We start from the raw sequence: 27,679 nt of genomic DNA on the forward strand, positions 1-27,679 counted from the left end.
TGCATATTTGGAAATTTCGTCAAATTTTTGCATATTTGAAAGAAATGTGGTGACATGACTGAATTTCTTAGTTTTTCAGAAAATGTGGTTGTCCTTATGTGATTCATCCCGTTCTAGTTTGCTCCCCTCTCCGAATTAACCGGGTAGAATATACCAGGTAGTCAAATAGAAATTTCCAACTATTTCCTCAATAAATGTGTTTGTGTATAACCAACGAACTTTTCCTACTTTAGGACAGATCAAACCATGAAGGAAAATGTACTGTTTGTAAATATCGTCCCCAGGTATATACGGGAAACGTGTATGAAAATAAAATATGGTATTCATCCAGTTAACGCAAAGAGACTTACATGTGAACAGTTCCACACATTATTTGGCCTTCTTAGAATCACGAAGGTTTTTATCATACTTATTTTCATCAGCATTATTGAGCTGGCATCCCATGATTTCTTATTGTTTACGCAGATCAAAAATCAATTTCGAAGTTAGAGTTTTCCTGCAACTGAAGAAGCGTTCAAATCACATGTTTTGGAGTACCTCAATCGGAAAATTTTTGTCAAATGTCACATTATTTTTTACGAAAAAAAATCAGTGATTCAATTCTAAATAAAAGTAAGGTTCAAAATTTAATGAAATTTTCAGAAAATATTCGTTGGGGAATTTTTCTAAATGATATATATTTATCATATGAAATAGGCGCTTTCGTCCTGAACCGACCCTGCGTATCTCTCACCCCATCTCCTAAAATACGAAACTGGACATTACGAATCTAATTACAATCCTTGCTCATGCGTGCACCCCGCGCTCTAGATTCAACTCCCAACAACTCATGGGGGATACCCCGCCGCCAACCGGTAGGGGTAAGTTCGAGTTTGAGTAGACCAAAATTCAACTCACTTGTTTCGCCAGCAGTCGCCTACTTGACTTCACGAGGAAAAGACAGGAAGCGCTGGCGCGCGCCTACCGATCGCATGCTTCACTATAACTCGCGCTTGTTTGGGTTTTTTTTTGTGGCGGCAGAATTGTCGTTTCAGCACGTGCTCGTAGTAGTGTGTACCGTGTGTTTATTACCGTTTTTTTTGCGTATTGTTGTTCTATTGAAAATAAAAGAGCCAGAGTGATCGTTTTATTTTTAAATAACTGTTTTACCAGATATGACTGGAAAGTTTGTTGACTGTTTGTGAGTTGAGATATCAAGACGGCCTCATTTTACGAAGAATTTTCTTCTAGGTTTAATAATTCTGGTATGTTACATCTGATAATTCTTTTATGATTGCCAGAAACGTTGAAGTTAATTTCTTTATAACAAACTTGGAGCAAAATAATTAATGAAACTTTGGTTATAGAGACAAATACGTTTGTTGTGATATTTATGGTACACACACAAACGAAAAAAATTTTTCTATTTTCAACATTTTGTGTGTGTGTGTGTGTTTTGGTAATATTTAGTTCAAAAAATAATTAAACTAAATAAGGTTTCGTCTCTTTCTTAAATCAAAAATCGTTTTTATTTTCAAAAAAACATAATTAATAATAAAATTAAGTAACTAAATGATAATCCTATAGCTTATAAATCAATCAAAATTTATTTATTTTCACTTGAAGGACTATGAAAAGTATCATAGAGTTTCTACCAGAAAATATACCGGTGCGAGTTTCAAAGAAGCGCCTATAATACCAATTCCAAAAAATGAAAAAAGTAAAGAATTTTACTAATTAGTAACCCCCTGTAAGAAATCAAAGTATCCCTTAACAACACGTGTTTCTGAAAGCAGCTAGATTAAAAAGCCTGCTGATTATTTCAAAAAAATTGTCTCACTATTTTCATTAAATGAATTGTTTCGTTTTATATCATTATTTTTAATTGTTTTTGAATATTAGTTGAGTCTACGTATTTTGTATTTAATTTATTATTTTGTTTTATCAATAACTATTTAATACTTGGCCTTTTGACAACCATTTGAGGTAAACGACATAGTGGTAAAAACTTTGTACGGGAGTCAGTCGAGAGTTCGTGTATGGGTTATGTTAAATATATTTGAATGTCTAAAAGTTAACCAAAAACTGATAAAAGTTAACGATACAAATAAAGACGATGTCGACGAATAGTGTATGACTTTTATAAGTCAATTTAGTGTCAGAGTTGGACATAATTCAAAACAAACTGTGCCAAAAATTCCTCGACAAAATATTTACTAGACTCGTACAGAAATATAGTGAAATTGGACGCCAGATGTCCAATAAAACAACGGGACGTCAATGAGGACGACATAATCATTTATTATTTTCCCTTTTATAAGTAAAAATATATATGATTTATCAGACTTTCCAATTTTTATACAATGAAACTGTAATAAAAAAAATCATATCTTTTTGAAAAAAGAAGACGTTCGAGCTCATTTAAATAATCAAATTTTCACTTAAAATATTTATATGTAAAGAATACTTTTTTATTTACTTTGTGATACCTCACAATAAAATGTATTTAAACGTTTCGTTTTCGTTTTAAGACATCTTCAAAATCTACAATAATATAAATACGTAGAAGAAACAACAGACATAATTCAAAATAAACAATTCTCAGAGTAAATATAAAGTAATCACAAACTTGTTCCAGCTATTAAACAGTATAAATACCTTGAACTTAATTACCTTGGCATGAAAAACTATATTGTAAGTCCAAATCTGTCGTAGAGATTATATGTTTTGAATTTCTTTAAATTTTGATTAAAAAGTCTTGTTAATTCTCCGTAATCGAACAAAACATTACCAATACTTACTGTATTAAATAAAATAAAAATAGGAAGGTATATATAATTGAGTTTAGATTCGTCTCATTTTATTTACCACCACCATAGAGGTCCAAGTAAGAGAATAAACAAATCAGTATAATAAATTAATAAACAAAACAAATTTCTAACAACAGAATATAAGACACATATTCTTATGTACTGTCACATTATTTTCCAAATTTAAGGCAGAAATTTTTGTTTTCAGTGGGCTAATCAGTATCAGAATAGATTGTATGGAGCAAAATGAAGTGATTAAATACCTGCGTTTATTAATTTCATAAAGCATTAGTGGATATATTAAAGGAATCTGTAGTATAATTTAATGAAAAGGTGGTTTCGTGAGTTTCGTAAATGTGATTGATAGTTGTGTCTAGAAGAATCACACCGCACATTATCACACACGAAAATCTTTTAAAAATGCATGATTTCGTGTTAATAGATTGAATTAGATTCATTACTCCTTAGGGGATTTATTAGAAGAATCTGCAATATGATCTAATAAAAAGGTGGTGTCGTGAGTTTAAATGTGATTGATAGTTGTGTCTAGAAGAATCACACCGCACATTATCACACACGAAAATCTTTTAAAAATGCATGATTTCGTGTTAATAGATTGAATTAGATTCATTACTCCTTAGGGGATCTATTAGAAGAATCTGCAATATGATATAATAAGAAGGTGGTGTCGTGAGTTTAAATATGATTGATAGTTGTGTCTAGAAGAATCACACCGCACATTATCACACACGAAAATCTTTTAAAAATGCATGATTTCGTGTTAATAGATTGAATTAGATTCATTACTCCTTAGGGGATCTATTAGAAGAATCTGCAATATGATATAATAAGAAGGTGGTGTCGTGAGTTTAAATATGATTGATAGTTGTGTCTAGAAGAATCACACCGCACATTATCACACACGAAAATCTTTTAAAAATGCATGATTTCGTGTTAATAGATTGAATTAGATTCATTACTCCTTAGGGGATCTATTAGAAGAATCTGCAATATGATATAATAAGAAGGTGGTGTCGTGAGTTTAAATGTGATTGATAGTTGTGTCTAGAAGACTCACACCGCATATTATCACACACGAATATCTTAACAAAATGCATGATTCCATATTACAAAATTGATTTGTAACTATCAGAGAAGTATTTGGAGATAGTGGAATATACAGAAATACCAATAAGTAAATTGAAAACCCAAAATATGCAATTTCTAAAGTCAAAATGTGCACAAAAATGTTGAAAATATTTAAAAAAATTGTCGTACATCAATTTATTGATTCACTTTGAAATAGACATTGTTTTGAGATTTGTCGCATGGGTATTAACGCTATAACACGTGAAGTTGGTCAATTTTACATTTTTGTCGGCGGAAGTTATATGAAATTCCTTGTATTGATTGCGAAGAGATAGGACAAACATCCCAATATTTCGAAAGTAGATTAGAAATGCATTAATCGAATTCTTTGTTATTTGTTGTTGTTTTTCATACTATTCTATAGTAAGTATATTGAGGTGTTATTTTGTGTCATTTAAATTATGTATAGAATTCTTTGGATATTTGAAACTTAATTCAATTGAAATATCTCAATTCTCAATATACAAATTCTTCTATGCATAATTTGATTGACACAAAATAACTCCTCAATGTACTTTGCAAAGCTTTATTAATTAGATTATAGAATAGTACGAAAAAAAAACAAATTATGAAGAATTCGATTAATAGAATATTTATATTTTTATAAATAAATGTGATTGTTGGTATTTCATAGTTCTTATTTTATCGATGCATTTCTAATCTACTTTCGAAATATTGTGATGTTTGTCCTATGTCATCGCGATCAATACAAGGAATTTAATATAACAGACAGAAATGTAAAATTGACCAAGTTCACGTGTTATAGCGCGTTTAAAATTTGTAGTGGCATTTCTTTTTTAAACCATTTTCAGTAGGTTTTTCCACAACTTTTTATTTGAAAGCATCACTTTGAGGACAGTCTATGAAACTCTATAAGCACTCTAATCCTATAATTTCAGTTTTCACGCAGAAGTTTTCCTGAAAAATGATTTTTCCTGCCTCTTTTGTCCGTTGTGAGAGTAGTTTCGGAACGTTTCTTAACGCGCTTATTTAGTGGCTTACCAGTTCGACTAGCAGATGACTATATTTTATTTGGAGGAAACTTGAGTGAAAAAAATCTTACTGTCTATAGTTTAGAAAGACAAGACCAAAAAAGAATCCCGTCAATTATTTAAGGAAGTTTTGCCGAGGTATGGTCGTCACCTAATTGTTTAACTTATTGGAAGTGCACAAGGATTTGTTTTTGTTGGTGTTTTGGTGTTTCAAACCAAAAAAGGAGAGACTACACATTGGTAGTTAGAAGATTTACTAATGCCTGAAGAAAATATGAAAGCGAATTATTAATATTTTCCAAGAGACAAACGAAATTATTAAAGAATCATATATATGTGGCTTGTAAAGTGAGGATCTACTTTTTGCATTATGGTTTCACAAAATTTCATTTTTCGGCCATTAAAATCTAATAATTCTTTTACTAGGATTATATGATAAAGATGAAACTTCTTAATAATATTACAGATAGACCCTAAACAAACCTCATGTTGTAGCAGAACTGGATGTACAAGGATTTTCCACGAAACTTTGCATAAACTCTAACGATTTCTCATCATTATTTACGCTCTTTGCTCCGCCAGGCCCATTTTCAAATTAAACCACTTGAAAAAGTTTCACAATCTTCTAAACTGTAATTTTTGATGGTTTGGTTGCGATGTAAATACGTATCATTAAATAACTGACTTTGACTTTGATACTAGATAAACGTACGATCTGTTGATACAGTTTCTATTAATTAAAAGCTACTTATACTGCTATACCACATATAAAATCTTTAAACAACATTGTATCAGAATTTCTAATAAACAGCACCTCAAAATCCATTCTATTTTCAATAATATCAAAGATAGAACACGAGCTAATAAATTAACTATATGAATAATGAATTTCAACAAAAAATACATTGGTCAATTTGAAGGTCACTCACAGGTCGGTGGTGCAAGGCTGCTATAGCGATGACATTTGTTTTTATAAACATAAGTTGTGACATTTCGTGTAATTTGTTAATTTACATCTTCGAATTCTGTTAGTATCACCTACTACGTCTAGTAGAGTGTTTTAGTTAAAGTCGAAGTTGCAGTTCTCCTAACATATTAGAGTTGGCTGTAAAATAATGTTCTCAAGAAGCTGTGGACACTAAGAACTGTTAGGCGGAATTTGGCGAGACCGGCGTGTACCAGGACCTTCACTCCAGTTCACCTAGTTCCTGCCCCTTTCATTATTTGTTTTGATGGCCGTGGAAGATGAGACTTCCATTTGATTATCACGCTATATGCGAATTACGCTCTGTGATTTGTCTTTTGTGTCCAGAAACTTTCTACCCGTGGAGATTAATTTCCAACACTGTATGAAGTGTATAAAGAAAATTAACAAGTACGCAAATGGTGCTGAGAATCTAAAGACAAACGTCCATAACAAACGACGTTGTGGTTTTACTAGAAACAATGCTGAAGATCATTGGTGATGGTTCGGGATGATTCATGATGTCAACAAGTCCCGAATTCATAAAATTTTGAGATACCGCTTAGGATATGCCAAGGTGGGTCTCTAAAAGGCTTATGGATGAGACCTGGGTCCAGCACCTAACACCGGAAACAAAATAGCAGTCGCTTGAGTCGTATTCTTGCCATCGGCACAACAATTAATACGGATCACTACTGGCGCACGTTGAGCAATCTTCGACGCGTTCAAAACAGAACATCAGATCTCATCAACAAATTTGGATGGAATACGGAAAATTTAATAGACACTTGGGTAAGAAGCATTTTACAATTGACGAAGAACTGAAATAAGAAGTTTGAAGCCATATTTGGCGCAGCATAAAGGCGTAGAGAAGATGGTAAATCACATGCAAAAATGCATAGATCCAAACAAGCCTCGTACAAAATCAAAAGGAAAGAAAAATGCTGCATTCAAAACGAAACACCTCTTCTTTCTTTTAATGTGTTTGTTGCTCTGAGCAATCTGAATTTTCACCATAACATCCATCTGAAAAATAATATGGATCAGCTAGGAATGGTAACAGAGAGATTTGATCAAAGGAAACACCCAAAAAACATTTGTAGATATGGGATCAGTTAGAGAAACGATTCAAATAGTATATAGATGAAAAAACATTTTAGGCAAAGGTATTTACGAAACAATAAAAACACCAGAAAATCGGTACAAATTTTGTTTTTTGCGTTTTGCTCTAAACCATGCAAGACTCGGCTTTGTGGGCAGTATTGTAGAGAATTGAAAAATCTTCAAAATAAGCTTTTATAAATTGAATTTCGATAATTTGTTGCATAGATAATTCAACCGAAAGGAAAAAATCTTCAATTTTCTAAATCTCTTATAATTTGTTTAATTTTAAATATAAAGGTTTCTTATTCTCTGAAAATCGAGATCTCGATGTAGTTAATCAATGCTCTAAAGATGGGTCCTGTGACCCCAATAGTTTTTGCAAAATGGCAATTAAACCACAGAAGGGCCATTCTTGCTCACCGGATGGTCCTAGCATAATTTGGAAAGTCGCGTTGGAGAAAAAGAAGAGTTGAACTCTCAGTTTTTTTAATTTTTTTAGACCTCAAAATACTGTTCAAAAAAGGGGTAAAAAAAATTTATAAACAATTTATTGTTTGTCATATTCGAAATGCTGGCAGTTTATGTAAGTGAAGAGAGATGTCTAATGGAAAGCAGAAAATAAAACATCGTTAGGTGAAGTGAATATTTTGATGAATTGCTGGATGAAGAAATAGAGGAAAACGGAGAAGGTCAGTCGGAAAAAGAACAGTGAGCACCTGAAACTCAGATAAATTATATGATAAACAATATGAAGAGGTTCTGCAGAACCGAATATTCAACATGTTAGATAAATCTATGAACTAGGAGAGATGCCAAGCCAATGCCCCAAATAAATGGGGCATATAGCTAGAATTGAAGAAAATACGTAAGTGAACAGAGACTCAACAATCAAACGAGTAGAGAAGGCACAAAAAAAAAGAGAGTCCACATAGACAATAGCAAGATACATCTAAGAAAGTCTTAGTTCAGTGGAAAGACCTCAAACTATTGGCCTGTAAGGCTTGATGTCCTGTTTTCGTGTTGAAAATTCGCTTTACAGTCAAAACACTGCTTTGAATGATGTAAAATTTATATTTTGGAACAATTTTTTATGACCAACATCCAGATAAAAAAATTTACTAACTGGAACGAATTCAGAAAATCAATATATTTCTATTCACGACGTAATTTTTTGAAAATAAGTTCGTTGCAGACCAGAGTTAAGTTCTCAGGAAGGGGGCTAGACTTTTTATGGAAACTGTATGATTAATAGCGCTGGCATTACCAATGAATATATTTTCTGGTCGATGTTTACCTAACATCGATTAACGAATAAATTTCCTTCTGTTTAACTCGTAAAAAATATAAAAAAGGTTTAGTCACTGCCCAACAAAAGCGGAATGCTAATTACATCAGCAAATGTATTTTTAATTATTCAAAAAGCTCATTACGATAGATTGTTATCAAAAGAGAAATAATGAAAGTTTTATTCACTGCCCTAGTTGAAGCGAATTAAAGATTATAATAATTATCAAAATTCCGTTTCGGTCATTAGATTAATTGAATTCGAATTTAGGTTTTAATTCGATTATTTCTCTTAGAAAAAAAAAAGTTCCATGACTCTTGGTGAACTAATGACCGTGAATCGCTCATCAAATGAAATATGAATCAAGAAATGGATATAGATTATTGTGATTATTACAAATATTAAAATATTGATAAAGATTTGTGATAGGAAGTTCTTTATACGAATTTTTTTGTCAAAATAACACAATTTTGAAAGCTCGGAATCGTTTTCCATAATCTCCTGAGTTGTTTGCTTGATCCTTCAATATTCTAAAAATTGATGTGTGGTTAACGTTTAATAGAGGTGCTTTTCGACCAAAATTATCTAGATTTTCTTAAAATTCAAGCTTAGATCCAATTTCATATGAGCACTTACTGCATTGGCAGCTACTTTTTCTATCTGAGCAGTTGAGGGTAAGTCAGTCAGTGTTTAACTAAGTTGCAAAGAGAAAGATTGTTTGGGTAGTTTAACATTTGACGATGTTGGACAGTGGACGCAATATTCATAGTTCGTCAGTTGGTGGAAAAGTTGTTAGACTCCAATAAACCCACGTTTGTTTGTTTTGTTGACTTCACCAAAGCATTTGATAGAATACGTTAGAATAGTCTTGAGAAAAACAGCATAGACTATAAGTACCAACGAGTCATCAAAGAACTTTATACCGGAACCAGAACAAGAATAAAAACTAAGGTAGGACTGACTCTCTAAAGAAGTAGATGCATATTTGCAGTCGATAGTGAAAGAATACAGCAGGTATCAAGATTCAATTACCTGGGAGTAAATATATCTAGTGAAAGAAACCAAGCGATGAAAGCATCAAAATATATACTATACTATATACTACTATATAATATACTATATAATATGAGATATTCGCAATTAAAATAAAATGATTATTATAATTCTTTTTTCAATTTATAAAATTTATAATAAAATATTTTTATATATAGTATGAACTAAATAATTTTAGAGTAGTGTTTAGAGAGGTAAGTACTTAGTAGCAGACGGCGGGATGGTGTAGTGGAGGAAGTCAAGTGTCTTCGAAAGGGCCAAATACAGAAGTCGCGTGATACAACACGAGGTAAATCTCTTGCCTTCAAAAGCAGTCACGTGAGACTTCCTAGATTGGTGCAAGATAAACTCCACTACGCAAACCCTTTGTACTAGCGTTACCTTGAGGCACAGCGAGCTTTACCTCAATCTCTACCTCCTCACTATGCCACTAACCAAGCTATGCAAATTGTTTTCTTATTTTGCTAATTGTTCCTTCTAATATATGCGGCAAATTTGGAAATTTTCCATGAAATAACCGAGCAACTACCATCTGCTACCTCCTGTAAACGAAATTCACACGACAATAGCATTGACAACACTGTTATGCAGGCAGACAACAAGCTTTTTGAGCTGAACGAAGCGACAATGAACAGAAAATTTTAGTATTTTTTAAATTTCTTCTTCTACTTATTTTAAAATTTGATCTGCATCCCCCAGTTTCTCCATTCTCGATGTTGGGACGTTGATGTTCGCCTCATGTCTTTGGAGGTGGCCTGCCACTCCCTGCCGATTATGTTGACGTTTGCCTTCCACTCTTTTTTTTATTCATATCATTAAAAAAATACGTTAGAAGAGTTTTTGCTAACTTTATCAATATCAAGAGCTAAATGGTAAATAAGTCTTGAATGTAATTCGGGAAATAAAATAATTTTCTTTTCTCAATCTTTGAAATACTAAATATTTCCACTTAATATAGGTATAGGATATTGCACATGAATTATGACTAGAATGTTCTGAAGAATCCAAAAAATATAAATCGGTTTGCATTTAAAATGAAAAAATTGGTATTGGCCACTGTCACTTGACAATGCGCATTTAAAAATAAAAATCAATATGCCCTTTTTTTCCTACTTGCCCCCATTCATTAATGAATTCATTCCATTTAGCCGTTCCACATCGTATGAATGGATTATTTTATCTGGTATAAAACTAGGACTTAAAACAGAGTTGAGCAACTCAGGAGCCTATAACTTCGTTGTGGATTAAACTAAAAGACTATCTAGTAGACATAGAAGCTTCAGATTTTGAATACAATTAGTATTTAATGCATAAATCACAAAAAACTGGAATCTTTTACTATTTCAGACCAGTTTTCTAGATATACCAACTACATAATTAACTTGGTCTTGTCAAAACTAAATTTAAAACTATTATTCATCACGAACAGTTAACCATATGTATAGGATACGCTATAACTGTACACAAAAGTCAGGACCTAAGTTTTAATGATGGGCTGATTGATATCGGTTCTGCAGTATTCACATTCGATCAATCTCTCGAGGCACTTTCGAGAGTTACAAGTTTGGGCGGCTTATTCAGGAATCCTCAAATTGTGAATACAATAGACTAAGAAGCATTTACCGTTCAGAGTCCCTCCGAGAAAAACACATAGATGCAGGGAGTGGGCTTTGAGAAAAACTGTAGCTGAAGCTCAAGAAGTAGTACCGGAAAAGAAAGAGGAAAACTACAAGACCTCTAAAAATGAGAAAGGGGCAAAACGAGATCTATCTGAGATGCCATCAAAAACAAAACTTTTAGATAAAAAGTCTCGCAACTCAGTTCTTCCATGTAATACCAAGTCAGCTAATCTGCCAATATCTTATAGTAACCACATTAATATTAGAAATGTCTTTTTTTAAAATCAAATAAATTGAGTTAGCTATCGTATAGAACACAAACAAAACTTGTAAAAAAAAGTTACTCATCTAAAAGTTACATTGTGTTTTCATGCGATGGCCAAGTCTGTTTCATCTAAACATAAAAGGTTTTTAATATTTATGTGGTCACTATAAGATTAGCTAATAACGCAATAACTTAAGACAGAAGGTACCTTAAGACGTTGACTGCCGGGCTGGTTCCATGGGACCAGCTTAAAATATTTTTAACGGGCCGCGTGGGTCTCATCAGAGCAGCAAAAATTTTGTTGTATGTGGAGCTGCTGGTTGAGTATATAATGCAATTATTGCGTTTAAGGGACCAGCAAGGCTCAACTATAGACTCCTGCCGTTCAAAAATTTTAATTTATTTTTTTTTGTGCGTGAAAACTGCAAAAATGAAATAGAACAAAAGCTTTATTTAAGGTGAAAATAACGTCTACAAATTAACAGCCTTATTAAAATAAAAACACTTTCTTTTAAAACAAAACTAAAAAAAAATTCTAGCAACTAGGCACTAGATCTAAAGGAACTTACAAAGGTAATGCAAAAAAAACTCAAACACTGTGGTTTTCATTGAATACACATTGAATACACAAAAATGGCTCTCCTATTTTCTACCATGAAGTTCGTTATTTTTTAAAGCAACTTTTGCAGCACCTTAGTACGTTATGCTTACTTTCTCCCTCATTTCTCTTTAGAGAATTAAGACGTCGTCTTTTTGGTGTAGGCTCATCTGTATCTGGTTCGATAGACCGAGCCAGATGTTTTATTACCTCTTTTTTAAATGCTATCATGGAAATATCACTCTAGGTGGCCTGCTTATAAAGGATAAACCAATTTACCAAAGACATGGTAAGTAATAGCTCAAACGCTACTTTTCGTTACCATTTCAGAGATCTGCGGAGAGGATTCGAACCATTTGGTCCGAGAGATCCCCGGAACTTTTTCCTTGATTATAGTCCATTATAGCCTTAGGTACCTGTTTACTTTTTTAATGTCTAATCCTTTCTTCCATTTCAGCACCCTGCCTTGTGACAAGTGGGCAGCGGTCCCATGAGACCAGCATGAAATTAATTAAAATAACATAAAAAAAAACAATCCTATTGAAGTTCTAGACATAGCTAATGTTACATTTCAGTTAAATAAACAGATTTTCTTAATCAGTCTCAGGACAAAAATTTTTGTTTGTATGGCGGCAGTCAAGGTGTTAAGTAGGGACTGAAAAAATCAACCGACTTGGTATTATATGGAACTCACAACTTTTTACGGTATAAGAAGTGATTTGCGAGACTTGGTTTTCTTTTTGATTTCATTATATTCTTACTTAAAATGATTTCATAGAACACGAACAAGTCTGACATTATTTTATGATTCTTCAGTTAATTCACCAGGTAAAAGTAATGTGGAGCCTATTGGCGTTTTACGGCAGCATACATATAGATGTAATAGTAAATCACTCTCAACGTGTTTTATTAATATGCATTGGTGGGTGGGGCTATTCTAATGCAATTAACTCTTAGAACACGAACACTTATACCTCTATAGCCTTAATGTAGGTGACTGACCCGCATAAATACTTACATGTTTGTTAAAATTTATTCTCATTAAATTACTCACTCTTGTTCATGGAAGACTTTGAAGGAGAGGTGAACAGCTTCCTATCAAAGCATCAACTGTATTAAATTTATTGTGGAAAGCGTCCGTTATGATGCAACGTATTCAAAACTTTCTATTATTTCGATTCCGGTTATAAAAGAATGTTGTATCACTTAAAATTGTATTTATGAATAATAGTAGATCCTGTATATATTTTTGGGTATTAATTTATCTGTCAAAGTATACACAGGGTGAGAAACTAAGAACGTTCGTCGGCCATATCTCAAGAAAGGATTATACCGAAGCTTCAGGGAAATAAATGGTCTCACAATATATGGAACAACGCCATCTACCATAAAAGCTGCTAATTAAATTGCTCAGAATTTTGTATTGACGGATAAAAGCTCTATCAAACAACATAAAAATCGACCAAGCACAACCGGCTTTCCTCATAATAAGGTTCCCACTCTCTCCCACCTCTCATTTGAAGAAATAGACTGAAACTTGTGAAATGAAGAATGTGCAGAATTTGTCGATTATCGTGTTATAAAATGTCACGTAATTGGGTGCATTTTAAAGGAATTTGCGTTTTTAATTTAATATTTCCAAATATACCCTCTAGTAACGAATTTAACATTCTAAAATGTGTCTTGGGGCACCTTTTGTTATAATTTTTTTCTCTTGTAGCTGCCATATGATCCGTTCTTGAGATATGGATGACAGCCGTTCTTTTTTTCCACTCGGTATATTCATTCATAAAAACTGCATTGCAGTATGAAATTTTTGTAAAATTTGTATCTAGCATCATAGACGCTAATTTCTTACACTACTTTTAAGCTAAATTACCTAAATCAATTTGATTATTGATTTTTGAAATCGATGAATACAATGTTTTTTAGAAGAAACAACGACATTTTAAACACGGAAATATATTAGAGTTAGTACACTTTGCCACAATCCCACTACGAAAACATTCATAATCCAGCTAAAATATTGATGAGACTTATATACAAGGACCACTCTGTATGCTCTTGGATGTAACGAAACTAGTTAGAGATGGCAACACTACATTTTTAAATACCACCATCCTTAACTAGTAAACTCTGCAGTTGAGTCAATGTTATCACAGAATAAAGTGTTTTTCTATGATTTCGGTTGAAGTAAATAATAAAGTCTTGAATGGTTATAACGCACATTCGGTGATTGAAATCCTTTACAAGCAACTATGTTTTGCTCGTTAGAAAAATTGGGGGGAGAGAAATGATCGAAGATCATCTAAGATGTACCTATCAAGAGATTGAAACAACTCTTTGTGTTGGATCCAGTTAATTGAATAATTTTGCCATATGCACTTAACGATTTCCAAAAACAGAGCGAGTGATAATCGCACGGAAAACGTTAAAACTATTGAATATATTATTTTCAAAAGAGCCGTGTCTGAATTGCCGATGATTGACCAACACCAACAATGGCAAGAAAACGATAATCAGTCTAGAAAGTTGAGGGCGCAGCGCTGGATTACTTAAAACTCATTCGACTGACTTGGCCACGTGTTTCATGAACCAATTTATCAATTTTTTGAAAGAATTTCAAAAAATGATTAACCTCGAGCTTCAAGTTGTAGAAGTTCTTCATAGAAATATTCGTAGTTTCTGTGTATCTCAAAATTACACCTTGTTCATAAGAACACAATTATTTATAAACAGTTCATTTCAGCCGCTAATATCTTTTGTGTTACCATGTGAAAATTTGTGAAAATGTGATAATAATAACTTACTGAAGCCTTTGTACATTTTCAGGTTTAAGGAATGTTGAAGTTGAGTCATTTCGTGGGCCCCTCTTTCCATAACAGTTTCCATTCTCTCTTATCTTGTGCCTTTTGTTCAATTTCCTGCCATCTCATTCCTCAATTTTCCCGTTATATCAATTTCCTCTGTCTAGCTCCTACTCGATTCTCTTTTCTTTTATTTCTAAGTACATGCTTCATATATCCTCCTCATTAATCGTTCTTCTCTCATTCTCATAACATGGCCAAACCATCTCAATTGTCCTTCGTCTGTTCTGAATTGGTTTTAAATTCAAATTTTCTCTTATATTTTATCAATCCTATCTATTTTCCTCGGAAATTTCATTTCTGTACTTTGTATTTTACATTTCTGGTTCTGTGTTAGTGTCCATGTCTCAGATCCAAATATTAATATGGGTATTTCTGTTTGTATTTGTTTTGGTAATTCCTTTTTGTTTTGACTAGAAACCGTGTCTTAATTGCATTGAAAAATCTTCCGCCAGCGCCGATTCTCTCGTTCATTTCTTTTCCATCCTTCCATCTAGCATTAGCGTCGTTACAAGGTATATTCTGATTTCATCTGATGTGTCTTCTTCAAGCTTATCATCATCGTCTGAGTCACTTGTATTCGTTTATTCTTATATTCATTATCTGTAGACTTTCATTGTATATCTCTTATATTTTAATTTCTTCCGTTTTTCAATATCCTACTTTATATTGTTTAATTTGACTTTTTTCCCTTTTATTCCTTCATCTGGTAGTATAAGTAAATAATTGTTTTTTTTTTGTTTTTACGAACCTATTTGGTACTTCTTGCATAATTCTGATATAGTTTTTCGTCTGTTTATATGAAGCCTTTACTCTTTACTTTAGTTTTTCTTGGATTTCGTATATGTTATTGACTCTGTCAAAGACTTTTCCAAGATCTATTAAACATAGATGTATGTATCTGTCTTCCTTTATTGGTTTCACTGTTTGTATCTGTTTGTTGTTGGTCCTGTATGATCTCTCTTGATCGTCTCTTTTCTATTTTTCTCGTATATATCTTACTGACTGTACTTAATAATGTGATTTTTCTATAATTTTTACAGTTTCTTGTGTCTACTTTGTTGTATATATATTTTTTGTTTCAGAATGATTTTTATAGTGTCGTTTGTTATTTTTCTTTCTAGCGGTCGATAACATAATAATATAATAAATATTATATCGGATATTCTTTTTGAATACCTATTTTATTTGAAATTTATATTGTATTAGAATCTTGAAGGATAACATTAGTTAAAACAATATCCCAGTTTTCACTTAACGCCTCTTCTTGTTTGCCAACCGCACTTTTAAGAGCGCTCCTCTTTTCATTCAAGCCGATCGGTTCCGCGATCTGCCCTTTTAAAGCTCACCACTCCTTTTATCCGAATGCAAAACTTTTCTGAAACTTTTGAAATAAAAGTCGTGTTTTGAAAAAGTTAAAGGTACAAGGCGCGCGAGCGTGTACTCATAACATATATAGTGCGTGTATAAAGTAACTAAATAGAAAGTTGAGAAAATAATCCAAAAATAAGACCGTTTCGATTTTAATTTGATACTGTTCTAATAATTATCTTCAATTGAAGATGTTTTTTTTTTCAATTCCTTCGTCAGACATTATTACATTGTTTTGGCAACCCCAAAAAGTTAGCACTGCACTTTGGAATTACAAGCATTTTGAAGGTTATTCCAGGTTGTTCTAGATTTGTTATACTTTGTTGCAAAACGGCAGAGAACTGAGGATGAAAGTTTTAGAAAAAAAAATCTAATTTTTGAGCTGTAGGACTGTTTTATCAAGCTATCACGCTTTTGGCATTTGTTCTATATTATTTAAAGATGTAGCGTCCAAAAAAATAAGTTTTCATGAATTTCACAAACAAAAAATAATTTTTGAGCTAGTACCACACTTGGTTCCGAAGAAAAATTCGAAATTCATATAAATCTGGCTATATTAATCAACTAATATCTCTCTAACCCTTCCATTTTATGAAATCGCTACCATATTGGTTATTATGAGTGGTTCTAGCTTATTCCTAGATGTTGGAGATTGTCCTAGGTTTGTTCCACTCAGTTCCAGAAAGGTATAGGGCTAAGAATCAAACTTGAAAATTATTCGATTTAGGAATTAATTTATCACAAATCTGGAGAAAACTCAATTTTCCCTGTGTTTGTTAGACATAATTAACCGTCCTCCGAATTATTTGTAGGTTCCCGCTATACAATAAAGTCTGAAAATTGCATAGAGATTCTTTTGTCTTTCATCTGATGAACAAGGGCCACATTATACCTTACATACATACTACTAATATGTTCATTGGACTGTTTCTTCGCCAAACCTAATATTTCTCGACTGTTTTCTGAGAGCTTATTCAATCTTTTTTGAAAGAATTTCATCATAAATTGAAATTGAAGGAGTAAATCTAATAGTTGACCAACAATATTGAGTTAGAAGTTAGTTAGAGTTTCCAAGAATCTCCAAGAGACTTTAAGAATATTTCCGAAACGAAAAACGACATCTTATGGATATAATGTATGAAAAATTTATCATATTTGGATTTAATAGGATTTGGAAGCCACCTCCAATCTTGTTTCATCTGCATGAATGATCAGAAATTTTTAAAAACCCCATTTGCCATTTGCTCCGCCGGTCATTGATACATTACCATGGTGATTTATGAATTGAGCCTCTTGATGATCCAGGCAAGAACAATCATATGAATTTATGATAAAATTATTGTATTGTAATCGGCCCTTGGTATGTATACAAAATTATGAATTTTTCTAATTATCTGTGGGTTAAAAATTCGGACATAAACATTTTGGTACGTGCTAACCTTGCAGGGATAATGATAAAAATTTATGAAATTACTGTAGTGTCATCTATCCGCGATAAGTGTACTAAATTTAATGCAATGCAATTAATCGGTAGAAAACGAATGCAATATGTCATCAATATAACGTAGATTCATGCCACACCATATATTTTGTATGAAATTTTTGAATTACATCCACCAAACTTTCCTTATTTTTGAAATATTGTTATATCCTGTGACGCTCCATTTCATTAACCTTAAACTGTGAGCTGTCGATTTATTTTTTTAGGGTTGTCAACACTTTAATGCACAAATGGCGGTAACTTTAAATCTTGTGTTAATTTTGAGACATCTTAATTTATCGAACCTATAAAACAATTATGAAAAAGGTAGTGCCGATTTGTCAGACAACATTATTAAAGCAATGGTCGTAGGACGTTTTCATTTATAACAAGAACATGGAACTTCTATTTAATACCATCGTTGAAAGAAACAATAAACTTGTATTCATACATCAAACAGCAAGAATTTTTGAGTTCCTTACTTAAGTAGATATTTACCACGCCCTCCCACAACTATTCCATCTCGACATATTTGAATGTTGTATTATATCGTATCATATTCCGCATTGGAGATTTATATTATTAATTAAAGTTGGGTGTAGCACTCACTATTTGTAATTTTATTATACAAGACAAAGAGATAGATAGTATATAGCTTGCACTTTCATTATCATTATAACCCAACGTTTGCATTAACGTATCCTGTTCTAAATAACTTCACAGTACTACCTACACACCGTTAGATTATTTATCATTACATATTAGTTATTATAATATCATCGTTGTTAAATCAAACCGGCATTTATGCAAAAATTGTTGGTGTCAAAAAATATTTTTTTTATTTATTTTTATGTCGGACCCTATGTCTTTGGGTCTTCCGATAACAATTGCAGATTATTAAAACCCTTGCCGACAATTTTGTTTGATCTACCTTAGGTGTAGATACCACATTTTATAAATTTATTATTTTTATAAATATTTTTAAAAATTTGTATCTTATGCGAGAAAGTATTTGTTAAAAGACAATCCAATCGAATTTAGACAGATGTACTTCTACTTGAAACTTGGAAAAAAATCAATATTATACCTTGTTAACTTATAAAACGTTAAATAGACGAGTAAAATCTACCTGTCTGTAAGTGCGTTTGGTTTAAACAGGCTACCAGACGCGATCTGATTTTTTTTTGTACCCCATTCGTTTTTTTTGTGGAAAATGAAATTTCAAAGCAAAAATCATAAAGGAAAATAAATTCTTTGCAAATAAAACAAAATAGTTTTTCCAAAGCTCTTGGCGGTCTGCTACTAGAACTTTTTCTACAACCTCTTTATTCAATTCTGATTTTACGTCTGCCCACTTCGTACCTGTCTTTATATCATTGTCTTCATTCGCCCATGATCTAAGGAATGAATTAAATTAGCCACGTCAATGTTTATCGCAGACGTCTGGCAGGAATATTTCCAAGAAATTGTGTACATATGCCTTCCGACAGCTTTGGTCAATAGAAATGCATTTATGTTTACAATGTTTTCATTGGTAAACAATGGAGATGATGAGTCCACGTGGATTGACGGTTTGTTAGATGTTTACTGAATTTTATACGGGGAGTAAACATTATTTTTCATTTCTTTTTTGGTATAAGTGCCGTACGTATTATGAAAAATTGATTGTTCCTCGCATAACTGTTTTCTGTAATTCATATTGGAAGAAATATACGCGCTAGAGACAATTTTACCCCGTTTCACTAGTCTCGGTATCCATTTATCTGTCAGCCCTATCGGGTTCACCTTTAAGTGATCGAAATAGCTGATTTATTACCGATGACGATTTGTCCCAAAATTTTTACCCTTTTTAACCTTATCCGCCATTCTTTTTGTATCCACCTTTCTGTGAGCCTTTTGGGATTCCAACTAATTGAGATTTCAACAACTGCGAATTTTTTTTTCGATCACAATTTTTTCCTCAAAAATTTTGCACTTTGATCGCTTATTGCTACCCATTGTATCCAATTGGTTGTCAGCCTGTCCAGGCCCCTTGACATGATGCAAGACAACGTGCAATGCAATGCAAGACGCAATATTTCTTAATTAAAAACATGCGTAAATGAAGTTCAGTTGATTGTTTCATGCAACATTTCGCACTTTATCGGTTTGGTGCCACTTTTATTACAATTTTAGATAGAAATAAGTTTATAATGATATTACGTTTTATTATACTTAGGAATTGTTTAAATGTTTCTTTATCCATTCTCAACTAACGTTTCTATGTTTTCTCATCCAATTTTCCAGCTATACTGTCCATCGGATTCCAAAAGCAAGGCAGAGGCAGATATAACTATTGCCAGTGATGCACTGACCACTTTTCTTTTGGTTACTTTACCTAGCTTTGTTATTTTCATTTTCAAATTGTCTACAAAATATTAAATAAAGTTTGAGGTTAGGAATTTTTTTACTTCTACTTATGAAACTTTGATTAGTGGCAACGATGATGCAATGGGAATATTTGTCTATATAATATTTTGATCTTGCAAGGAATTACATGCAATTTCTTGCATGTTGTCTTACATCATGTAAGCGGCCTTTACGGAAAAAACTTCAAATTACTGATGACGTTGATTTTTCGGCTCTAGATCTTAAACTTTTATTGATCGATGTGTTGTAAACTATCGTCAATTTCCGAACATTCAACTAGTTGCTTCTCACATCGAAAGGTTATTCGAACGATTAAACTTTTAAGTTTAACTATAAAATAAATGATAAATCAAGGCTTTATAAGCTTATAAACCACTCCTTGAATGTTGAACAATGTAACACCTACAATTTTTTATTAATATCCAGTAATTCGGACAGGTTAAGATAATAAATTATTAATTGATATTATATTAACTGTATTTCTACCAACGTTTAATTAGATTTTACATCAAAATTCTCGATCTCCACATAATAATTATTTTGCTTATGATAATTACATGTATTACAGATGGTTTTATATTTCTCAGAATTGGAGATTGGTTGACCATATACGAGATATTATAAACATTATTATTCAAATTGAGAAGTGGCACGGAAAATTTCAATTATTCTTTTATTTCATACAGAGTCGGCGGTTTCAATTATTAATGTTAAATCAACAATATCGCAATTCGAGTTGGGCAGAGTAATGTGCTAAAGTATTCATGAGTACTTCAAAAATATTCGTATACGAGTAAGAACTTACTTTAATTCGTTAAGTGGACAAGAAAAGAAAAATTATAGGAACATTAATGTTAACAGACAGAAGAATCCTCAGCAGAGCTGAAGATGTTTTTATTTAGAATGGTTGATGGTTAGTATGAGCGTCATACATCCTAAAGACGGTCTATTATGCTTCATATTAGCTGATACTTCAAGAATCTCTATTGTTACAGATAAAAATATATTCTAACTGCTACCTACAAGTAGATCAAAAACACATACGAATGTCTGGTGCATGTATTTTGAATAAAAAAAAACATGAGTGGTGTGTACCGCAATAACGAACGATATATAAGTAGTTTTCGCATAAAATATTTGACCATAAATTTTTGTAATAACGATACCTCTTCACTGTGCTTTCCAGTGATCATTTCTCATTAGGTTTTGGTTAACTTGAATATCTATTTCGCGTATTTTTTTGGAAATACTACACTGTAAATATTCCTAATTTTCAGCTTTCTGTTATCCATTTTACACCTTGCGAGATAAAACTGCCCAAAAATCTTCCATTGGACGGGCCTGAGAGAGGTCATCTTGTTTTGGTACAAAAGGTATGTTAGTTTGAATTGCCCTTGCATAATTGCTCGATACTAAGTCCAGCCAGAACTTTAGACCATCTACAATGTGATATTGATGTGAAAAATCAGCTAATTCAGTGAAGCAGCTTTCCCTTTACTCGATCCACATAAGATCTGAATATTCCTCTTGTCAAAATCGTACCAGACCAGAACTTTATCAGCGAATTTTGCGTTTTCTTTATATTTTCCACTTTTCTACATTTTACATAAAGAGGCCAAAGTTTCCTTTCTTTCCAAATTGGAAAGTCTCTCTTTTTCAAAATTAATATTCCTCAGTTAATGACAGCATCTTGAAGAAACTTCGATTCTGTATTTCGCTCTTCTGACTAGTTTTTCTGCTCCTTCTCGGATGGAAATTCTTGATTTTCCATTCCTCTTCACATTCCGTTATATCACGGTAAATGTTTATGCGTGAAATATTAAGGTTTTGAAAAATGCGAAAAATGAATATAAATCTGTCCAAACAAATTATAAACAATTATTTGTTTACAAAAAATGAAATAATTTTCATATGACACAGAAAGTTATAAAATTTTCAAATCAAACTTGAAAATATTATCAATAGATGGCACTAAAATCAACAAAGATAGCGATTCAACGTGATATTTATTGAGAAAATAAAAACGATGCGAAAATTTATAAATTCCGATTGGAATATATGTAATTATGTATTTCGATTGAATTATCTTGATACCACAAATTTTAAAATGATTTTTTCTATTATTATTATGAGCCTTCTTCCAAATGAGATTTCAAATGTAAAATAGCTTCGATTGCTCAATAGTTTGTAAACGCTGCTCACAATCCTGGTAGGTTGGTAGATAAACTCTCATTAGGAATGTGAATAAAAAAAATTCAGTCTAAAACTACTGTTAGCTTCATAAAATGAAAACATTGGTAGTAGAATTTTTTTATCTTTACTTAGAAATCAACGTAGATCACTTATTCTCTTATTTCGATGGGAAATATACCACTATTTACTTTTACAGATAGATAGATCTGAAGTCAGAGCTTAGTATTTACCAATCGAGCGAACATTTTTGAGTATTTTTTAAAAAAAAATTACTAGGTCGAATAATTATACTAGATTTCGAATACTTATTGAAAACTCAAACTTCCTCAGCCACTTTTTCCGACAGTTTAGTTTAAGAAATATGTAAGTGCAAGTGCAAGTGTAGTGAAAATATGGTGGTCCATTTTATTGTCTATTTTCAGCATTCGTTTCTCATTTAATAGCAAAATTTGTGGTAGAGGCAGCAATATTTACTTATCAGGGATATTGGCGTCGGCTTAAGGGTGGGACACATATATTATACATATACCCAGACGGCTTTGCGCAGTAATACTTGAAAATATACCAGAAATTGCAGACTTTGGGTATATACTGCTTGAAAAACAAGATCTACCAAAGGAGAGTATTCCACACTTTTACCTCATCTACAGGACGACAAAACAAATTTTTTCCAGACAAACGGCACTCATACCAAATTAAGAAATGAAAAATAATGTTTACTCCCCGTATAAAATGTGGACTCATTATCTCTACTGTTTGCCAATGAAAACATCGAATCGTAAACATTTCTATTGGCCGAAGCTATCTAAAGGCGAAATATTTTTGCTAGACAGTCTATGAAAAGCAGTGGGGTGGCTAGGTGAGATTTATTTAATCCATAAATTTTTTGCGTTCTAGAACAAGGGCGAATGAAATTGCACTGAGTAGTGAGAATAATGACAGGTATGAATTTAATAATAAAGATTTAGATATACAAACACAGCAAGATATTTTAAATATAATCGAATGCTTAAAAAGGTAAATATCCAGCAATATGACAATGCAATCGTAATAAGATTTGCTGAGTTAACTAGAGTAAATAAATTTTCCATTTATCGAGTAGTTACGAAAGGGGTTACTGTAGATTATTCACAGAACCATGTAAAGAAAAACTGAAATCAGTTGACAAAGCTACTCAAGATTTTATACGTAGGACAATTTATAGTTTATATAAGGAGGGTTGTGACATTAGAAGTAATACAGTAAAAGTTTTGTTGGCATGTGGTTTTAAACACAAAAAACTGAATAAACGGATGTCAATAACCGAATGGTCAAGGATCGTTCGATGGCGACAAGATTATTTGCGTCAGATAAAAGACTACCGAAGTTCTAATAGACGAATAGGGTACAAAAGGGCTCAGTTCACGTCTGGTATCCTGTTTAAACTAAACTCCCTTACAGGCAGGTACATTTTACTCGACTATTCACTTTTCATAATTTAATATTTAATATTCAGTTGTAGCAAGTTTCCAAGTTCCAAGTAGGACTACAACTAAGTGCATCTGTCTCAATAACGGCGTATAATGCCGTCCAATTTATTATGATTCGACTTCCTTTTTAAAAGTATTTATAAAATGATAAAATTTATAAAATGACGCCTATGGTAGATCAAACAAAATTGTCGGCAAGGGTTTTTATAATCTGCAATTGATATTGGAAGAACTAATTGCCTGATTATCATTATATTTCTTGATGTAACGCCTCAATGTCGCTCCTGGAATAGCAAACTCTTTTGAAACAAATTAACACAATTAAACGGTGCGGGTAAGATGGCGATGTCGTCATCTTAACCACAATTGCAATTCTCCATCTTAGCATAAGTAACGAAATAACAATAAAAATGATTTAGGATGTGATAAAAAACAGTATAAGCAACATTTAATATGTTAGGAGGCAAGGAAATGTTCTACATCCTTACCAAATTCAGTTAGAAAGCACTAAAATTGTAACACGACCAGCCCTCTTCACTTGATGACTGATATCGCACTAAATGTGATTTCTACTGGGTATACGATGTTAAACAACAGTGGTTTACCGAAAAACTAATGTCTGTTGTACGAGGATATACTGAAAGATTCTTAGTCTACTATAGAACCAAACAAAATTTCAATGTCAAAATATTTTATTACTCAACATATTCTCCTCTTCATTGGATACATTACAGCGAACCTGCAACGTGTCTCGACCTTTAAAAAAAATGTTTCTTTTTGCTCTGCAAACCAGATCTCCACAGCTTTTATTACCTCCTCATTGGAGAAAATGTACGACCTTTTAAACTTTTCAGTTGAGGAAAGAGATCATAGTCGGACGGAGCCAAATCTGGTGGGCGAATAAAGGGGGTGTTCTAGCAATTCAAACCCTAAATCACGAATTTTTCCCATGGTAGCATGAGATTTGTGTGCAGGGACGTTGTCCTGCAAAAACAAAACACCTTTGGATAGCTTTCCGCGTTTTTTCTCTTTAATTTTTTCCCGTAGAGTTTGTCAGTAATGTTGAATAGTAACTCCTGTTATTGTTCTACCTTTATCCAAAAAATCAATCATGGCAATCTCAAAAAACTGAAGCAAGAACTTTTCCAGCAGATTTTTGGACACGAAACTTCTTAGGTCTTGGAGAACCAGAGTGTTGCCATTCCATCGATTGTTGCTTCGTTTCTGGATCGTAGAAATGTACCCAAGTCTCAACCATACTAACAATTCGGTTTAAGAAGTCTACATCGTTTTCAAATTTTTGTCATGTCCAAATTGACGTGAACTATATGATGAACGCGTTCGTATGAAATATTCAGTGCTTCAAATATCCGTTTTAGCCCAATTCCACGGTCTGATAAAATCATGTTATAAACTACATCGATATTTTCGGGGACTGACACAGAAACTAGCCTTCTCGATCGGTCATCATCTTCAATGAAAATTTGCCACTTTTGAAACTTGCAGTCCAATTTTTCACGGTCTTTAATCACAAGGGTATTAAGCATATCTTCGTAAATCTGCTCACCTCTTAACTCTTTTAAATACAGGTACTTGATGATTTTCGATTTTCACAATTTCGGTGGACATCTTTTTTTTTTTTTTAATTTATTGCGTAACCCTGGTTTACTTTTTTCACATCAAACTTTACACTGACACTTCTAATAAGTTATTGTTCGTTGCTATGGTAACGCAATATTTTATTTATGCATGAAACTGGTCTAGGCTAACTCTAGGCTAACATTACATCCTCATAGACCTCATAAGTCCATTTGGTTTTGGGTATATTAAGTTCGCTATTGGTCATCTTAGCAACATCATAATCTTACCCACTCTTACCCAACTCGTTACGTCTATTTTCTCTTTTCTCATTAAGTTCCAGGGGTGTTTATTACTTGTCCAATTTAGGTTATGAAATATATATAGGATATATAGACGAATTAAAACTCTATGAACATTTATATTTATAATATTATATTTTATGCCTTATCACCCTTATAAATGCTATTAAAATATTAAAATTTTATTCGTTATTCCGTTTTATTTACTGTATAAACACAATTAAACTCCTGACCACGTACTAAAACATATTCAATAATTTGAAACACTGTTTCAAACGTTTAGTTGTTCAATTAAATATTTCCGCAAATTCAAAATAATAAAAACAACAATTGTATACTAAACAGAAAAATGTTTATTAGACGAAATCTTCGAAAAAACACCGCCGACTCATAAAAACTCCGTGAAAGTATTTTACGAGAACACGAACAAGATGCAAAAGGACTCACCGACCAAGAAAACTACTATCAAGCGAGCGTGAGCTTCGAAAGAGGGGAATGTAGTACGCGATGTCGACGTTGACCTTGACGCTTTATCGTCGCGACGCCTTTTCAGCCTTCTGTGAACGAGAAAGGGAAAGTTTGACGTCGTCTGTGTATACGGTTCGTCCAAACAGTGGCGCAACAGCAAATGTTCAAATTCAAAATTTTAGAAACACACATTTAATTTTTTGTATGAAATACATTTTGTTTATGTTACGTTTAAAAATTTATTGATATTCTTCACTTATACTTATAATATAAGAATTGTTCGCGGTGGATATTCTAAACATGTTTTCTCACCAAGATATGGAATCCTGTGTTCATGGAGCACAAATTTCTAGTTTCCAACGTGTTCTGAATACGTTCATTGTATCCGCGGCCAAGTAAATGTATTTAAAAAACGTGGTAGTTGAATTTACACTTACAAATATTAAGAATAAACCTTCGGCCAACACGCGCAATTGACACGTCCAGAAGAAATTCAGAATACACTCGGAATATGTCCAAATTATCTAGCGCGAATGAAACTATAGAAAATTTATATCAATTTACCAGTTGTGATAAGAAATATCGTGATTGAAATTTTATCAGCGTGAGTAGTTATGCTGCATTAATATCAACTATTACGAGGGTTACCTTGAAAGTTCTCGACGTAGTAGACGAAGTCGGCACAGTATAGTTGATAGATATATTTGTTATGTGAAGGAGAAATTTGAATTATATTTTGTAAAAAAATTTTATAAATTTCCTACTTCATACTGGCAACAAAGAAAGTACATATCTTTCAGGCTGAAACATTGCAACATCGAACATTTCATCAATGAAATGAAATTACACAAACTCCATGTATATATTTTTATAAAAGCAACTTCTTGAGCTGGTTACAATCTAGATAAATTTTAGTTGATTTGGGACATGATCGAAATACTGAACTAAAAAATCCTTATCATTATTTTTTTGTACTGTTAGTTGAGCGGCTCTTTATGCATTTTTTTATCCATGCAGGCTATTCTTAGCTGTCTTAACCCAGGGAATTATGCAAGAGATAAAATGAGCAAAAATATTCATTGTAAAAAACTTTTTACCATCCATTGCTAATCTATAGAAAGTTTTTTGATAAACTTCCATTTTTCGATTGACTGAACAATGAAATTTTGTTTTCTACTCGTCACAAATGACACTGAAACTAATTTAATAATGAAAACAATTTATAAATATGACGCTATGGAAGAAGTTCAAATATACAAATGATTTACACGGTTTAAAATGTCCGAATTCACGGAAATATTGAAAGAATTCGAAATTTTGTGCTTGTCGAATGACATTTGATTAGCTCTCTTATTATGAATAGTGAAATTTCATGGTTAGGAAAGAGGTCAAGAAGCTGGTGGCATCATGTGGTTGGTGGTCAAACAATTCGGAGGGCAATTCGCGAATTTTACCGTTGTTCTGATGAACAGCAACTTTCCTTTCCGCTTTTTTGCAATTTCTTCCTTTACCTCACGCTGTCTCCTTGTTGTTCAATCTCTTTGATGATGGAAGAAAATTTTAAAAACTATAAGAGTGCGAAAGAGAATGGGATCCCCCGCAGAAATGATCAAATACCACTGAGAAGATATACAGAAAATAATATGCAGAATAATACAGAAAATTTGGAATGTAGAAAAAATGCTTGAGAGATGGGATATAGAATAGTATGTCCAATATCAATA

At 32.5% G+C, this 27,679-nt stretch overlaps 1 protein-coding gene across 1 annotated transcript in view; it reads left to right on the forward strand.

Annotated features, from left to right (window-relative positions):
• Positions 1–910: 910 nt before the first annotated feature.
• LOC130446817 (POU domain, class 6, transcription factor 2) overlaps positions 911–27,679 on the forward strand; it is a 166,182-nt gene continuing 139,413 nt past the window's right edge. Inside the window, exon 1 of the mRNA XM_056783292.1 lies at positions 911–1,244. The gene's annotated coding sequence lies outside the window, so the exon portion shown is untranslated. The remainder of the gene's footprint in view (positions 1,245–27,679) is intronic.

Source organism: Diorhabda sublineata, chromosome 7, assembly GCF_026230105.1.
Source record: "Diorhabda sublineata isolate icDioSubl1.1 chromosome 7, icDioSubl1.1, whole genome shotgun sequence".
NCBI lineage: Eukaryota > Metazoa > Arthropoda > Insecta > Coleoptera > Chrysomelidae > Diorhabda > Diorhabda sublineata.